The following is an 8,447-nucleotide window of genomic DNA, read 5'->3' as shown; positions in this document are numbered from 1 at the left end:
TGAGAAAAGTTTAAAATTTCTCTTCTGAGTTGAATTTCATCGATCAATTTTGATTTTGTTTTATTTTGCTCACGTATATTTCAATTTATTTTTCAATTCAATTCTTTTTTATGATGAACTAAAAACATTTTTGGATGATACCAGTTCGACTTATGTATTTAATTAAACTTTTATGAAATTTGATGGCAGAATTGATGTCGATCAGGTAGTAATAGTTTATTTAGTACTTTTAGTTATAGTTTTATTTAGTATTTAGAAATAGTTTTGTATAGCAGTAGTTATTGATATGTATGTTTTTTTATATAATTGTAAAATTTGAATCTAAAATAAGAATTGATAGTACAGTGTATAATGTGAGAAAAATTTGAAACTTAACTCCAAGGTGAATTGAGTTTCCCTACCAAAATACCATTTCTCGTTTGGGATGAACTAAAACATTTTTAGACGATAAAAGTTCGGCTTGTTTAATTAATTTTTTAAAATTGATAGTACACTGTATAATGTGAGAAAAAATAGAAATTTCACTCAAAGGTGAGTTGAGTTTCCCTAATCATGATTTCACTTTATCATAGTCATTCATCATAGTAATCATAGTCATTGAATTTTCTTTAAAAGAAAATAGCCTTTCTCTTTTAGGATTTTTAGACGGATAAAAGTTCTACTTGTTTAATTAAATTTTTAAAATTGATAGTACAGTGTATAATATGATAAAAATTTGAAACTTCACTCCAAGGTGAGTTGAGTTTCCCTAATCATGATTTGATTTTATCATAATCATTCATCATAGTGACTTCAATTTACTTTAAAAGAAAATACCATTTCTCTTTTAGGATTTTTAGACGGATAAAAGTTCTACTTATTTAATTAAATTTTTCAAATTGATAGTACAGTGTATAATATGATAAAAATTTGAAACTTCACTCCAAGGTGAGTTGAGTTTCCCTAATCATGGTTTCATTTTATCATAGTCATTCATCATAGTAATCATAGTCACTTCAATTTACTTTAAAAGAAAATACCATTTCTCTATTAAGATGAACTGAATCATTTTTAGACGGTAAAAGTTCGGCTTATTTAATAATATATAATTTCTTAAAATTGATAGTACAAAGTATAACTCGAGAAAAATTTAAAATTTTGCCCCAATGTGAGTAGAGTTTCACTGATCATGATTTGTTTTATTTGATATTGTTCATAGTCATTTAAACTAATGTAAAACCGGTCATAAAATTAAGGTTTTTAATTAAGAAATTTGAATTAATAATTTCTGTTATTGTTGTTATTTTTATTTCTGCTAGAAAGGCATCTGCTTAGACGGTCGTGGTCAATGAGTATGCTTTTAATTTGTTATGAGAGAATAGAACTTGTAATTGTTTTATGGACATAATATTGCTACGCTAAAAGAAATATGTTTTTCTCGACTGGTAATCAATTAAAATATCTTCACTATAAGAAAACAATTAGAGTTTTGGTATATTACACAAAAATTAATGTTTAATTTTCCCGTGACCGGATGTAACGGATGGACGGCCGTTTAATTATTGCGGATCGGTTTTCATTTAATTATATTTCGTATAAAATAGTGCTTTGCTGTTGCACGTGTATTTTTATTTCACCGATGTCAGCGGAAATGTTCGTCCTGTCCAATTTTGTTCTCACACCCGATATATATTTCTAAACTTGGACAGGAGTCGGTTTTTCTATTGTAAAATGTAGCTGTAGATTGAATTTCCGAAGGAAATTAGCCATTTCTGTCTCATTTCAAACAGAGAAAATTGAGACCAATTGTATATTTGCGCTGAAATCCACATAGAAATTTAAAGGTTGTGTTTTAATAATAATTTCATTGAAATTAATAATTTTATGATTTGTACGTACATAAATATGTACTATAGTGGGAAGTTTGAGTTACTATCTACATTACAATTAATTAAGGTTTTTAGTTGAGATAAAAGGAAGTTGATGTCCGAGTGGATCGAGGTCACGATAGCTGAAGTGGTAGAACAGCGGCGTATCTAGCCGAAGGTCGTGGGTTCGAATCCCGCTCGTGCCACTGACTTTTTTTATCTCAACTAAAAACCTTAATCAATTGTCATGTATTAATTGGTCAAGCGGACCACGAAATTAGTGAATTTAATGAGTTACGATCAACCTTTCTTTTTTCACTTTCTGTATAAGACCAGCGTCTATCAACCGTTTTCAATGAAATACAGACGTATGCTTACGTTTTTTTAACACTTATTTATTAAAATAAGATAAATACGGACATTATTTCATTTCATTGTAGATATATAAAAATTTCTAAAGTACATGTTAACAAAGTCACCAAAAATAGCATGTGACGATTACAAAATCGTGCGTAAATTTATGCACAACCGTTTAGCGCAATCAGTCCACTTAAAAAAGTTTCATAATGTTTCGGTACAAATGATTAATATTTTATTATCAGTTGGTTATATTTGTTATTGGCAGTTGTTGCCTTCATGAGGAGGTCGTTATGGAACGTTGTGACTTCTGAGAACCGGCGCTCCGGGGGTTGTTTTGGACCGGGAGCACGGCATGACTGGACCATATCCGAATATCAATTCGAGAATTGTTTTCTCACGTCCGTTCTTGGGTTTCTTTCCATTTACAGTTAGCCTGCTGTTTGAAATACACACAGCTTTGATTTTAGGATGGGGGCTTCTCGGATCAACCCTGAGTATCAGGAGCGGCACTATTGACATTTCTCTTTTTGGTGATGAACCTGTAATCTCTCAGGGATCATACTGATCCGCCTACCTGCGATGATACAAGTGTCATCATTTTGCTAGCAGCGCAATGCAGAACAAAAACAGCAAGGATAGAGAGGACAGGATGGTTGAAACCGAGCCAAGTGCAAGATGGCTACTTCTGATATTTCTTTTTTAGGTTTAACCAGTAGTTTTGTTGTTTGTGATAGATAGTACAGAATTACCTATATGCGTAGCATTCCTCTGTCAGTAGTGTTTATACGTTTTGCTATCTTCTATGGCCGTCCGGGATATAAGCTAAGACAAGACAATAAATCCACAGCCAAACATAACAAAATGCAGAACCGCGTGTGCATACTAAAAACAGCGAAGATTGGCGGACCAATGCGATAGGAAAAGAACAACATGCAAGATGCATTCTTGTGATAATTCTTGGTCTACTGAGGAATGAACCTGTATTTACATAAATACTCAATTAATTATACACTATTTTTTCGAAATGAAAAATTTGTGTCACAGGCGGGATTCGAACCCACGACTTTTGGCTTAGAATAAAAGCAGAATAGAATTAGCTAGAATTGGAATAAAATCGGGTAGTCGAAATGAGAAGTTTGTGGCATGGGCGATCGAAGTCACGGTAGCTCAAGTGGTAGAGCAGCGGCGTATTAGCCGAAAGTCGTGGGTTCGAATCCCACCTGTGACACAAATTTTTCATTTCGAAAAAATAGAGTATAATTAATTGAGTATTTATGTAATTAATAGAAGCTGATAAAATTTAGTATGAACCTGTATTTGTTTCGCGACAGACAGACCAAAACAGTATCACAAGTGGCCTAGATTGATTGGAAAAGGATCTCTCACTGCTAGATGTATTTTTAGACAATTTTTTCATGAGTCCTACGGAGTAGTAATCCTCCAATCTTACTGATTAGTCTAAAATAGCGAGGGTAGGCGGACCAGGATGATAGAAAACGAACAAACTTCAAGATGCATTTCTATGATAATTTTCCTTGATGTTTGTACTATTCTGAATCCTAAACTTTTTTCGCATCCGGCAAACTAATACAGCGAGAATAGGAGGACCAGAACAATCGGAAACGAAAAAAATGCAACATGCATTCATATGATATTCCTTCTTCATTTCTGATAACAAACCTGTATTTAAGTCTCATAATAACTAATTAATAATAATTATAATCCTTGCTGATTTTGACCTGTCTGGTAAGTTTTTTGCGGCACATACCGAAGATACTGAAATGACGGAAACAGATGTGAAAGTCAGACAAAAGTAATTGGAAATTACCAAAAAGCAGGCTATTTTTGTGAGATTTTCTTCATAAGTTCTACTGAATGATGAATCTTGAAATTTTTTTTAATGCTTTTTATTTCTACGAATATAACAATAATTATTAGCAAAGCATAGTACAGGCATGGATCAAAATCCGTCTGCCGGAGGTCATTGTTAAGAAAAAAGGAATTAAAAAAAAAATAACAGAGAAAAAATAATAATAAAGATATAAGAATTAAAGCGAGGTTATTACATTATTCGCTATATGCTAGCACACCCTCAAGAAAGGTTAAACATAATAGTAAAACTACTTACAATAGAAAACAAACAGAGGGGAAAAGTCTTAATGGTAAAGGGACAAAAAATCGGATATAATAAAGTCATATATCGGGTTGTCCGGAAAATAATGCAGGATTTTAAGTTTTCATTAAAAAAAATCTATATAAAATATTCTGTTTACGTTTACAGGATTACTCATTTGTNAAAGTTACCAACACGTTGGGAGAAATGTATTGAGAGTATGGGAAATTATTTTGATTAAAGAACATTGCTTTAAAGTAACTAGTTTCTTTTTTTTGTTTAATACCAAAATCCTGCATTATTTTCCGGACAACCCAATAATATATAAAGGAAATTGAGTGAATGAATTGGAGGTGTCAGAAATCGAATTCCATAATTAGGTCTATATTTCCAGGCGTGTCGGACGTTCTGCGTGAGCGCCCGTGGATCTGGGCCATCCAACAGATTTAACAGAGTGCTTTTAGAGAGGGTAAAAGATCCCAAGTGCAACAACCTGATCTCGCCCAATATTGTACATTCGGCCATAAAATGCAGAATTGCAAAGGGCACATAACCCCTCCTTGCCCCTCCACCAAAGTGCAGAGTTCAAGTTAAGGTCCTCGCAATGGGTTTTTAGTAGCCATCTTAAGTTTGAAAGACTAAGGGAATTAAAGTTCTCTCTCTGTAGAGTAAATAAGGTGTGGGGGTAAGACAAGTCTTTGAATAAGGAAAAGTTAAGCGAGGACTGAGCTCGGAGTAAGCAATCGTCCCGATGCCGTTCCTTCAATCTAGACAGCAGATCTAAAGAAAGAGCTGGCCAATCAGCGAGGTTTTCATAGGTGGGACAGGTTACTTCAAATCTTTGAAAGAGCGTAAGCCATTGGGCATACCAGGCGGTCTTCCTGATGACTTCGATCACAGTTATTCTTGCCTTTTTTACGTAAGGGGAATTCCAAAATTTGAAAATAAATGGAACGTGAAGTTTCAAGGTATATACGTAAATCATGTCAGTGGACGTTTCTAAGTAAATCATGTAGTTTGGGATAGGGTTAGGAAGAGCACATAACATACGAATAAAAAATCTTTATAATTTCTCGACTTCTTCATATTGTTGATAGCCCCATATTTGGCAACCGTAACAGATGATTGACCGACATTCCCAGTTGAATACATTAAATTTCACGTAGATTGGAACTACTTCCTGTTTCATCAACGGGGCCCGGGTTTTACAGAGAGCTTCGCATATGATATTTTCTTTTTCAGATGGTTTGACCAGTGTAGTTGGGGGGTGAGCTTAAGGTATTTGTATTCGTTCACCACCTCAATTCTTTCCCCCTTAAAAAGCCAGCGGTTTGTCGCCTTTATTCTCCCCTCTCTTCTGAAAAACATGATTTTGGACTTTTTGAGATTAACCGTCAGGTTCTACAAGGTGCAATATGATTCGAATATTTTAATATTATTTTGTAGCCCATGCGCGGAATCTGCCAAAATGACAATATCGTCTACATAAAGTAGTATTTTTATATTAACGTTGCCTATTCGGACTCCACATCCGAGAGTCGAGGGGAGATCATCAAGAAAGTGAATGACGAATCTTTAAATTTGGTCTTTTACTATCATGCCGGTCCGCCTATTCTCGCTACATGCCATTGGTTGCATATCATCACGTTTAACATTTACTATAAGGTAATTTTAGCATAAGCATATTAGCTGCTAGCTGATGTCGATCAGCCAGTAAATTTAATAACGCACTATCTGGTTTATTTATTTTTCTGCATTTCTTATACATAGATTTAGTATCCATAATTATTTTCTCTGCTGTTTTATTTTTTATTATTGAACCATGAATGCTGATAAAAGATGTTTTTATAATAATTATCAAGAAGCTCAATAGGTGTAGATCGCATAAATATTATGGAGTACCCTAAAATGTCTTACAAGATAAATACATAATTTTATTTAAAAACAATACAATCGTAAACCACATATGTTTGACTGATTTTTCTTTTGAAAAATTTTGAAAAGAAAGTTTGAAAGATTAAAAAATTACGCTTTTCCATGGCAAATTGTGGCTGTTAATTAATTCTTAAGGCAATTAATTTGAAGTTTATTAAATTGTGACTCCAAAGCAAAAAGAGATTTTATTTTTTATGCCTTTTATATAAATTAGATTTTATTTTTGAGAAACCTCCGAAGATAAGATTTCACTGTCGTTTCCGGCGTGACGGACACGTGGGCATTGACCAATCCGACGTTTCAACGGAGGTGGGCGATGGTTTCGAAAGCCGTGTGTAGCATTATCGGCGAGGTCTTAATTTTTCGAATAGAGAGCTGACTTAAATGAGCTTTTGATGATGATGCAGAAGATAAGCTCGGGCCGAACGCGAGTGACAGGTTTGATACGTTACCCCGTAACTTATCGCACCCTCCAGACTTAGCAGGAAGAGTTGTTTGCCCACGTTTTAATATTTATTATTTGAAACGATTTTTTTCTTCTCACTTTTAAATTAAAGGCTGGTGTCATTATGTAACAGTCTTAGTTTTGATGAACCGGTCGATTTTTACCCCTCTGTAAACATTCTAAACATTCTTAGATAGATCTACTTTAAAAAGAAAAAAAAAGGAAATTTTTCAACTGAAGACCGTATCTATTTTTGAAATGACCCTATTTAAACAATCTGTCTAATTTCTCAGTTTATTTATTATTTATTAACAAAGTTTAGAAGGGATTTAGAATACAATTTAATAAGTTTTTTTTCCAAAGATTCTTAACTTTTTTCAATAGGACTTGAAGTTATTTAAAGTAGCTAAATCGATTTAAAAAAAATGAAGTCTTGGAGATTTTCTATTGGCACATGTTGTAGTCCTAAATTAGACGTTGATTTTGAAAAATATAATACTTATAATGTATCCTTGAATTTTCAAACAGAATTAATTGTTTATGTCAAACATATCAATGTAATCTTATACAAAACTAGCGAGAAAAGGCGGACCAAAATAACTGGAATGGGTGAAATTAAAAGATGTATTTTTTAAAATAATTTTTTGAAGTGCTTGGATAGAAAACGAACAAATAGCTAGGTGCACATTTGTGATATTTCGCCTTGAAGTAGTGATGAACTTGTATTTTGTTCGTTTTCGCGACTGACAGACCGAAAAATAAGCATTGGCGGGCCAAGATGAAAAGAAACAATCAAACTGTTAAATATATGCTGGTGATGATGGAAATTTTTCCTTGAGGACTGGGGATTGAGCTTTTATTTTAATCGTTTCCGATCGTCATCTTAAAGAACAATTCAGATGTTTCACCATCTTCTGGCGGCTGGTTAAGGTTATAAGTAAGCTAAGGCGAGAAAACTAACCCAGAGCTAAAAATAACGAAATGCAGAAACGTGTTACAGACCAAAAACTGATAGATTGACTTGGGGATCGGAAACGAACAAACTGTTAGAAGCATAATATTGATATTTCTTCCGGAGGTGTACAGGGATTTTTGTATTTTGTTTCTTTTCGTTACTAACAGACCAAGACAACGAAGATAGGCGGACCAGAGGGATAGAAAACGAACTAACTGCAAACGTAACAGTATGATCGGAAACTACATCATGTTCCTTTATTCTGTAGACCTTAAGAATCATAGCGTCATCTTCCTTCGCATGAGTAATCAATGCCAGTTCTCAAATAAAGCTTTTTAACAAAAAAAATTGAAAAACACCAAACACCCAATCTGACATTTCTACTTTTAAGCCTTGAACAATACTAACAAAGATATAACTTTTAAAATAAAACGGTACATATAAATTATAAATGTCGATTTATTAGGTCAAAATACTGTTGTGTAAGCTGAAGTTGTCCGTCGCTGTTTTGTTATTCAGTTGGCATCTAAATCTCGACGAAAATAAAATAATTCGTTTTATTTTATAAGAAGCCAAATTTACAATTAATTGTGTTATTAATTTCCTTGATTTGTTTAGCGTTTGACAATTCTAGACGAAACTCAAAAAGTGGAACCACAGAGTAGTATTTTCAGTAAATCAGTATCCTTCGAACTGGTCCTTAATTGCGGGCCTATAAATTATACAGCTATTACAAGTAACTATGATTGTGAAAAATTCAGTTAAAATAAAACGAAAACAAAAGTAAAAATC

This window comes from Cimex lectularius, unplaced genomic scaffold, assembly GCF_000648675.2.
Source record: "Cimex lectularius strain Harlan isolate CLEC.00 unplaced genomic scaffold, Clec_2.1 scaffold52, whole genome shotgun sequence".
In the NCBI taxonomy this organism is placed as follows: Eukaryota; Metazoa; Arthropoda; class Insecta; order Hemiptera; family Cimicidae; genus Cimex; species Cimex lectularius.
Note: the sequence above shows the minus strand (reverse complement) of the source record.